At 36.6% G+C, this 10,891-nt stretch overlaps 3 non-coding genes across 3 annotated transcripts; all 3 read left to right on the top strand.

Moving 5' to 3' along the window:
* Nucleotides 1-1,118: 1,118 nt before the first annotated feature.
* Trnaa-ugc lies at nucleotides 1,119-1,190 on the top strand. Its single transcript has one exon. It is a non-coding gene; the product is annotated as a tRNA-Ala (tRNA).
* A 4,361-nt stretch (nucleotides 1,191-5,551) lies between these two features.
* On the top strand, nucleotides 5,552-5,623 carry Trnaa-ugc. Its single transcript has one exon. It is a non-coding gene; the product is annotated as a tRNA-Ala (tRNA).
* A 1,441-nt stretch (nucleotides 5,624-7,064) lies between these two features.
* On the top strand, nucleotides 7,065-7,136 carry Trnaa-ugc. Its single transcript has one exon. It is a non-coding gene; the product is annotated as a tRNA-Ala (tRNA).
* Nucleotides 7,137-10,891: the final 3,755 nt, after the last annotated feature.

A 10,891-nucleotide genomic window follows, 5' to 3' on the forward strand; every position in this document is an offset into this window, starting at 1 on the left:
TAATAGAAGTTCAAAATGCCGACTAACGCAAGTCCCAAAGGTAATGTGAACAAGCGTGATATTAATTGTTACACAACCTTCTGACCGTAGTACGGATAACATGCCTTGTAATAAAATCTCGCAGGGAGATACGCTATGCTTCGGTGTTATGTCGATGTTTTTTTATTGTGCTCAGTTGATAATCAGATAAGCTCGTGGAAGTACCTGGTGGTTTTGTTGTCACAACCCCAGTTCTCGATGTGAGGACATGACGTCACAACCCCAGTTCTCGATGTGAGGACATGACATTACTTTGATTTTACTTAAATTTACATAGAATGTGTCGTTGATGAAGAAGAAGATGCTTAACTTTCCGGAACACCTGGTCTTGTTCTGTAAGGGATTGCATGAAAAGCATTCCTTTGTTCATATTTTGCTGAAGTTTTATCGATTTTGAGCTCAGATTATGTTGAGGGGGGGATTGCTTAAAATGTTTAAAATGAGTCAAGTGCAATTTACTTCTCACTAGGTAATATATATGGGGATGTAGCTCAGTGGTAGAGCGTTCGCTTTGCATGTGAAAGNCTTGTGTTTTGGGTGTATTGACAGACGAGGCTTGTACCTGTGTTTTGGGTGTATTGACAGACGAGACTAGTACCTGTGTTAAGGGTGTATTGACAGACGAGACTAGAATCTGTGTTTTGGGTGTATTGACAGACGAGGCTTGTACCTNAAATCTCGCAGGGAGATACGCTATGCTTCGGTGTTATGTCGATGTTTTTTTATTGTGCTCAGTTGATAATCAGATAAGCTCGTGGAAGTACCTGGTGGTTTTGTTGTCACAACCCCAGTTCTCGATGTGAGGACATGACGTCACAACCCCAGTTCTCGATGTGAGGACATGACATTACTTTGATTTTACTTAAATTTACATAGAATGTGTCGTTGATGAAGAAGAAGATGCTTAACTTTCCGGAACACCTGGTCTTGTTCTGTAAGGGATTGCATGAAAAGCATTCCTTTGTTCATATTTTGCTGAAGTTTTATCGATTTTGAGCTCAGATTATGTTGAGGGGGGGATTGCTTAAAATGTTTAAAATGAGTCAAGTGCAATTTACTTCTCACTAGGTAATATATATGGGGATGTAGCTCAGTGGTAGAGCGTTCGCTTTGCATGTGAAAGGCCCGGGGTTCGATCCCCCGCATCTCCAAAATTGTTTTTATTTATTTTGGAATATTCAATTGATTACCCTCTAATAGTTGTTTGTGTCGTGTTTTAAGTTACATAAAATATATCTTTTTAACTTTCAATATTCATGTTGTATTCTCATTTGTGCAGGCAAAATCCGTGTTATGTTATCACAAACTGCAAACCACCGCAAATATGATTGTTGGTTTGTTACCAGAACCAGACATATTATAGCCATGAGTTGACCTCACCATCAGAATACATGATTTCAATTTCATCTCTACAACTACTACGCCAGTTAGTATTAAAGCGGAGGAAATCTTTTTCGTTTTTTTTTAGAAGAGAGCGCTATTTTCTTCTACGTGATTGACGTGGTGTGCTGACTCCGCTGAAAAATAATTAAAAAAAAATCAATATAATACCCAAGTATTAAAATAAGCATAACGGTAATTTGAACTCTATAAAATTAGTAAAAAATATGACCAACACAAACATTTTCTAGGAGACCCTTGAAAAAGAAGGATGAGACCGAAGCCAGGTGTTCCGGAAGGGCAGCCATCTTAATTATACTTCATCGACAATACCGTCAATGTAAATCTAGTTCAAATCTAAGTACAATGTATCGTAACGTCCTCAAAACTAGAGTCGGGATAGTCACGCCGAAGCAATAAGACACACCTGTGAGCATTATCAAAATAATTGATCTTTCAATTCATACAGGAACATAGTGTATATTTTTGAATGAGACCATAATATTAGCCATAAAACTTGATTCGAGTCTTCTTTAGTCTGTTTTTCCCGAAAACTTTTGTTGTCATATTGTCTTTCGACAACTGATTACTATCACAAACATCATGACTCTTGAAAACCTAATCAACTGCAGCATGTAAACACTGTTGGTTGAGAAGCAACAAAAGTAACTATCAAGAAAGGAAAAGCTCGCAATCGGAAAAACAAACTTGTCTGGCATATTGTACAGCCTAGAAGAAAACCATCCCTGTAGGTCATGCCGTCAGTTAAGATCGAGGAAAGCAACTGGTGAAAGAGAGTCTGTAGTGTTCTTGAATTGAAGTCAAGGAGGGTATAAAAGGTTGATATGGTCCATAAATTTCTCGACAGTTTTCAGATTATTCGCCGTCGATATATCTGAAAGTCAAATCGAAAGACCTTGATATATGGAACACTTTCAGCAGTCTACTGAGTCCATTGCTGCAGTATATAGTTTTACAATAGGGCTATCAGGACCAGTGATAAAACGTTATGTATGAGAGTTCTTGTGAAATGTCGGAATCCAACATAAACAATGTCGCTTTTAGAAAAAATGAATATGCATAGGCATGCTTTTGTTTGGTTATCAAACAACACTAGTTCTTTCAGTAAGCAGACAATGTAAAGGCGTTTGCCGACAAAGATTAAGTAATTACATACATTATCCGGTGACACAACTACAAAACTAGCTAGAATATTGACGAATAAGCCAAAATCGACCCTAATGTAATTTTGAATTACAATCAAAATCAACAACGAAATCATTTAACTCGATGTCTCTTTTCACGACCAAAAGACTATCAAAGTCTAAATGGACAAAGACAAGTAGGGTTTTAAAATGAAAACCTGTTTAAGTAAGTCCACACATTATTGTACACAAGCGAGATTTTAATTGCTACACAACGTGATATAGATAACACGTTACCCTGAAGTTATAACGTTACTGTAGCGTTTACATCGTGTTATGTTTAAATGTCACTGGTATCGATTCCTGTAAAATATGATGTTTTACTCAGATTCCATTTCAGGAAGACATTGTAAATGTGTCTAATGAAATTTACTTTCCACTGAATAAATATTAATTACAGATGGGGATGTAGCTCAGTGGTAGAGCGTTCGCTTTGCATGTGAAANAATGGGTGTATTGACAGACGAGGCTAGTGCCTGTGTTATGAGTGTATTGACAGACGGGGATGGAACCTGTGTTTTGGGTGTATTGACATACGAGGCATGTACCTATGTTTTGGTCGTATTGACATACGAGGCTTGTACCTGGGTTTTGGGTGTATTGACATACGAGGCTTGTACCTGTGTTTTGGGTGTATTGACTATATATATGATAAAGGAGCGGATCGCTCCGAAGACATACGAGGCTTTTACCTGTGTTTTGGGTATATTGACATACGAGACTAGTACCTGTGTTTTGGGTGTATTGACAGACGAGGATAGTACCTGTGTTTTGGGTGTATTGACATACGAGGCTTGTACCTATGTTTTGGTCGTATTGACATACGAGGCTTGTACCTGTGTTTTGGGTGTATTGTGGGCATATTGACAGACGAGGCTAGAACCTGTGTTATGGGTGTTTTGACAGACGAGGCTAATACCTGTGTTTTGGGTTTATTGACTGACGAGGCTAGAACCTGTGTTACGGGTGTATTGACAGACGAGGCTAGTACCTGCGTTATGGGTGTATTGACAGACGAGGCAAATACCTGTGTTATGGGTGTATTGACAGACAAGACTAGTACCTGTGTTATGGGTGTATTGACAGACGCGGCTAGTACCTGTATAATAGGTGTATTGACAGACGAGGCTTAAACCTGTGCTATAGGTGTATTGGTAGACGAGGCTAATACCTACGTTATGAGTGTATTGACAGACGAGGCTAGTACCTGTGTTATGTGTGTATTGACAGACGAGGCTAAAACCTGTGTTATGGGTGTATTGACAGACGAGGCTAAAACCTGTGTTATAGGTGTATTGACAGACGAGGCTAAAACCTGTTATGGGTGTATTGACAGATGAGGCTAGTACCTGTGTTATGGGTGTATTGACAGACGAGGCTAGTACCTGTGTTATGGGTGTATTGACAGACGAGNGCCCGGGGTTCGATCCCCCGCATCTCCAATCTTCTTTTTATTTCTTATAGACTATGTAATTGTTTAGCTTTCAAATATAAGTGTGTTACAGTTTCATTTCTGCAGAGAACAATCTCATGTTATCACAAACTTCCAGACATCGCCAACGTGATTTGTGGTTGCTCCATCTGATCATCTGTCATGTCTGTTACCAGTGATAGACATAGTTTTATTATAACCAAGAGTTGACCCATCAGAACGCAGGAGCTCCATTTCATCTCTGCAACGATCTCTACGCCATTTTGAATTGAAGCGGAGGAATTGTTTTTCTTTTTTTAAAGAGAGCACTCCTTGTTCTGCGTGATTGATGTGCACTCCTCTTGGTGTGCCGAAAAATCCTCAGTGTTAACAAAACCGTAATTTAAACTCTTAATCTATAAAATTAGTAACAAAATATGACCAACACAAACATGTTCTAGGAGACCCTTGATAAAGAAGACTGAGACCAGGTGTTCCAGAAGGGCAAGCATCTTTATTCTATTTCAACGACAACACCGTCAATGTAAATCTAGTTCAAGTCAAAGTACAACATATTGTTACGTTTTCAAAACTAGAACCGGGGAAGTCACGCCGACACACTTGTGTGAGCATAATAAAAAGCATTGACCTTTTAATTAACACAGGGACATAGTGTATAGTTTTGAATGAGACCATGATGGCAGCCAGAAAACTTGTCTCAAGTCTTCTTCAGTTTGTTCTTCCCGAAAACTTTTGTTGTCATATTGTCTTTCGACAGCTGATAACTATCACAAACATCATGATATTTGAAGCTAACTCTTGAAAACCTAACCAACTGCAGCATGTAAACAATGTTGGTTGAGAAGCAAAAAAGTAACTATCCAGAAAGGAAAAGCTCGCAATCGTAAAAAAACAAACTTGTTTGGCATATTGTACGGCCTAGAAGAAAGCCATCACTGTTGGTCACGTTGTTAGTAAAGGTCCAGGAAAGCATCTGATATTGGAAAGTCTGTAATGTCCTTGAATTTAAGTCATGGAAGGTATATACGATTGATGTGGTCCATAAATTGCTTAGCAGTTTTAAGACAACACATCGTCAATATATCTGAATATTAAATTAAAGGACTTGGAACTACTCTTGTTACCAGTCCTGATAATCATATCAAAATCAACAGCGAAATAATATATCCCGATGTCTCTTTCCATGACGGAAGACAAAAAGACTATCAAAGTCTAAATGAACAAGACATGTAAGGTTTTTAAACGAAAACCTTTTGACGTTATTCCCAACATTATTGTACACAAGCGAGAATTTAATTGATACACAACATGATACAGGGACACATTACCCTGATCTTACAAAGTTACCGTAGCGTACACATCACGTCATGTATATAATGTTACTGGTATCGATTCCTGAAAAATATAATATTTTACTCAAATTCCCTTTCAACACAAAATTGTAAAATGTGTTTAATGAAATTTACTTTCCAATAAGTATGAATACGTAACAGATGGGGATGTAGCTCAGCGGTAGAGCGTTCGCTTTGCATGTGAAAGGCCCGGGGTTCGATCCCCCGCATCTCCATAGTTGTTTTATTTATTTTGGAATATTCAATTAATCTTATCATTTGTGTGTTCTAGTTTGATTTATAATGCATATATAATATATTTATTTAATTTAAGAAGAAATATTCACATCAGATTTTCACTTGTGTATGTAATAGTTATCTAACAAACTAGCGCAACTGTCAATGCGTACACTTTTTATAATTGTCCCTAGTAATCAGCAATCATGGTCGATTTAAACTAGAACTAGATATAATATAACCAACAATTGACCGATCAGAACGCATGCGCTAAATGTCATCTTAACAACGATCAGGACACCATGTTGGATGTGTTCTAAATGATTGACGTGTGCTTCTCCTGGTTAGTATGCTCTGCTGAAAACCAATAAAAATAAGAGAATGCTTTGGTGCAAACAAAACCGTAAATTGAACTCAGAACTGATAAAACCATAGGAAAGGGATAAAAACAATATTTATGTTAGACCCTTCAAAACGGAACAACAAAACAAAACAAGGAGTTCCGGAAGGGTAAACATCTTCGGCATATCGACGACACCGCCCGGCACCGTATACGGTGATAGATTTACATAAGTGTCTAAGACACTTGTTTCTATTACCTATTTTGTGTTTTGTTACAAAATGTTATATATATATATATATATATATATATGATAAAGGAGCGGATCGCTCCGAAAATTTGACAACCTAAACTTGTCCACACTGTTGGAATTACTTCTTTGTCCCATATATAGCATTTATATGTAAATAATTGAAATACTTGAATAAAAGAAAGTTTAAACTAACGTATATCTAGATTAAACCTTAGTATTGTCATGTCCTCAGAACGAGAACCGGAGCAGCAACTTGTCAGCATAATCTAAAACATCGACCTCAATATCACACAAAGAGATGTTTCCCAATGAGATAATGATAGCAACCATAAAACGTTCTCGTAGTCTTCAATCTGCATCACTCGCAATTCTCCGTTGTAAGTTTGCCCTTCAACATGTAAACACTATCGGTTGGGGATAAAGGATGTTACTTTAAAGAAGGGGGAAGCTCACGGTTTGTAAGCTTTCAGTTGCCACGCTTATCGTACCATGAGTCTGGAAACACAGTCCCTGCTGGTCCTATTTTCAGTAGGAATCATGGAAAGCAAATGATGAAGAAGAGTGCTGTCCTTAAATTCAAGATTAGGATGGTTATAATGATCGACGTGGTCTATATATTCCTCGACATCTTTGTGAAAAATATTTTTTTGCATTATGTGTTTTTTGGGTGTTTTTTTAAAGCATCTTACTTAAAAAAATATTTACCTAATTAAGTTGAAAAAGTATTAAATGTTAAAACGGCTTGCTATCGAATAATTGACCTACTTCAACATATTTAAGAAAGTAGTGTATGCAGCATAAGTTTTGAATCCTTCAGTCATTTTTCAAACGCTTCAATTGTATCGATGGGGATGTAGCTCAGTGGTAGAGCGTTCGCTTTGCATGTGAAAGGCCCGGGGTTCGATCCCCCGCATCTCCACAATTCTTTTTTTCTTTTTTCTTTTTTTTCTTGATATTTTAATTGACATCCATCTGAATCTTGAACTGTTATGTTAAAAAGGAACATGTCTTATTTTGAATAGGCTCTAACCAAAAGTCATGTCGCAACTGCCTACATCATTTTTGGTTGCTCCAGCCAATCGATGGTCACGATATAACCAAGTATTGACCAATCAGAACGCAGGTTGCATCTTGACAACGATCCTGACGCCATGCTGGATAAAAGCGTAGCTGCCAAACGTAGCTTCTGCCGACGACACGATTTATTATCATAGCCTATATACAAGTCTGCCGTGGCAAAGGATGTCTGGTATTAAAATTAGTACTAGATAGTACCATATGGTACAGATATGTATACAGTACACTCTAACGGTCAAGTAACCGATGCATCTTTTACATGTATCGACAAACTCAGTGTATCTTATAACAAGTGTACGCTGCCATTTTAGTAGGTCTGTGACAGCTGCAGATATTTCGTTTCGGTTCAAAAATGGAAGTAATGAATTTCCATTGAAAAAAATGTTGCTTTGAAGTGAACTGTTCACGCTATCAGCATAGAGTTCTATTTTTTTTTAAACATTTTAATACACATGTGCATCAGAAGTAATCCACATTGATCTGTTGACAGTTGATGCTCTGATCAATGAATGTAACAGGAGTATAATCATGCATAGTGTGAAAATTAAGTCCCAGAGTGGCCAGACCCATCCCTGGGCCCAAAGCACAGGGGTTTGTTACCAATGTCTGAAATACACATACTTTACTGATATTGGTCACAACACACATAAACAAACCTAGATTATAATTATGCAATTGTCCTAAAAGATTGTCCAGTAACTCATATGTAAAATACATGTTTATGTGTGTTGTGACACATATCAGTATAGTATTTATATGTGTATTTCAGACATTTGTAAGGAACCCCTGTACAGGTAAAGGCCAATTGAGCTACCTGATCACTGACAATTAACCCAGTCCAGTTCCGCTACATTATATAGGCAGTATTGGTTAATTAAAGACGTTTGATCATATGCCTGGGTTTTAAATAGTGAAAGATTCATATCCTGCTTTATTGTCAACAAAGTAGGGAGGACGTCATATTAATAAGACAGACTGTTGTATATATATCCCTTTTAAATAATCATTAAGTCCAAAACAAAATTCCTATTCCCCTACCTATCTGGAAAAAGTCCTCCCTACCTGAAATATTTTATAGCCAAAATCCAACAATGTGATTTAACTAAATCCATTTACTACAATGCACTCATTCAGAATCATTCAAGTGCATTCCGAGAAGAAACTACCCTATATAAATCAAAGTATTTAGAATGGAAATGTATTTACAAATGTCATACACTTATTCAATAAATATTGGTTGGAGCAAGTGCTGATTCTTCTTCCATCCTTGTCGAAGTAATTATTAACATAAGGTTCAGTACAGTACTACAGTAGCAGGAAAACAACACTGTGAGAAAGCAATAATACCCTGGCTTTCTCAGCCCGTGTTAACATTATCAGTAATACAAATTTCATTTTACATAATTTATAAAAAATGTACAAAAATTCTAGTTTGCCTTCCTCACAGCATCGGGTGTTACATGTTTAGTACGCGACACAATCAAAACTTGAGTATGATTCAGGGATAGCAATATTTATGCAATATTTTTAAACCATTTACAGCCCTCGACAGCAAAAAACTAGGGTATTTATATAAATAAACTATGATATTTTGAAAAGGATCCCATGATTTCTTCTAAAACATTTGTATTGCTGATGTTTTCAGACCAATTTCAAACTCTTCTGTGGTGTAACTGGTAAACACGTCTACCCTTAGGGGTAGAAGATTCAGGTTCAAATCCTGGTGGAAGTACACAATTGGTTTAACATTTTATTATCCCACAAGAACTTAGATTATTACACTACTTCAATCTAGCATCACAGACTTAGATAATTCCGTGCTATAGCATCAACAATTTTATTATCTTTTCTATCATTGCTTTACCTGTGAATGTTTACTTGCATATCTTACCTGTACTTTGGCTACCTTATATATATATACAAGATAAAGATATTACAGTCAAGAATACAAATGATGATGTGTATGTAAGTTATGTAAGATTTAGTATAATAAAACAAAACAGAACTTTAAGTTTATTAGGACTAAATATTTTAAATGAGGTAATAGATGACAATTATTTTCCTATTTTATGGCTTGTTTGATTGATAGAAGAGATATTTTATAGTTTAAAATTCACATTTTTGGCTTCTTAAAAATTGCTGAACCAATTTCTGAAAGCTTTTGCAAGTAGTTAAATGGGACGCAAAAGAACTAAAATTATTTTCTATGGTTCCTGCCATCCAGGGGCTAGAGGGACAGCCAAAATAGGTTAAATTGCTTATATTATTCTTTTCAAGGAGGTGCTGAGTTTATAGTTTACATAAAACTGAAGAACTTATTTTGGATATACAATTTTTTGTATTTTGTTTATTTTCAGTTGAATCATTCAAATTTGGTCAGAGTTACTTATAATGATGGTTCGTAAAGTAAGACCCGTTCCCATCCTTCGGCCCAAAGGGTTAAATGTGCTAAAATTTTAACACTCTTCTCGATACAAAGAAATCTTAGAAGCATAATATAGTCTTCACTGATGAAAAGTTCATAAAAAGTTGTGTTATAAATTTTGAATTTCGTTATCCCTGGGTCAATGTTTTCTTCGGGTATAGGTAAATGTTTCTATTCATGTATCATTTATTGATATTGGGAAATAAGACTTAACGGTTGTATAGATATATATTTTGTGTACTTTCATTGGGAAATAACTCAAACTGGGTTGGAATTATCAAAGTGGCATATATGCATTTTGATGTAATGAAATTAAGACCCTGACCATTATTTGTGACCTGATGAGGACCAGGAACCGAAGGGGTCAAACAGGCTAACATTTCAAAACCTTCTTCTTCCTGCCCTAAAATCCTAGATCAAATATTCTCCACAGGTGAGAAGGTCCTGTGCTTCATCAAACTTGTGAATTACATTATACCTCCTGGTCACCCATTTTCCACTAAGGAGTCCTAGGGGTAAACTGTATTGTAGCATATCTGTTGAAAGAACACCTTTTTGGCACATTTTGTTTTTTGTCCATGTGTAGGAATTCATTCAAACTTGGCTTGGGAAAGAACAACAGGAGAATACCAAAGTGTCAACGAAACCATAAATCAAACTCAAAGGTGATAAAACTAGGTCGAAATATCAACAAAGGAAAGACTTACATGGAAACTGTTAAAATAGGACCAGGTGTTCCCAAAGTGTAACCGTCTTCTGCTTCATCAACGACACACGTCATGTAAATCTAAGTTGAATCCTTTGGTCAAGGAGAATCAATATCAGATAAACAGAGTTTGTGATCCATGCTACCATGACAAGTCCTTGGTCAAACCCACCCCTAGAAACTCATTCCCTAGGTCAAAACAATAGAAATTGGTAAGCTTCCAACCTTATATCCATATATACAATTCCCAGGCATGAAGAGATAAATTCATGTATATTTTTTTGTTATCAGGATGGGCCCCAGGGTCAAGCCCAGCTCATAGGAACATCATTCCTCGGCCATAAAATGGAAACAGTTGAAATCCCAACCCTATCACCATTTTTGTAATTGATAGGTATGAAATGATGAGCACTCATTCTTCTAGGATTGGCCGTGCCATACTGAGGACTATGTTCCAGGGTTGTAA

The sequence above is a fragment of the Mizuhopecten yessoensis genome, unplaced genomic scaffold, assembly GCF_002113885.1.
Source record: "Mizuhopecten yessoensis strain PY_sf001 unplaced genomic scaffold, ASM211388v2 scaffold10879, whole genome shotgun sequence".
Taxonomy (NCBI): Eukaryota; Metazoa; Mollusca; class Bivalvia; order Pectinida; family Pectinidae; genus Mizuhopecten; species Mizuhopecten yessoensis.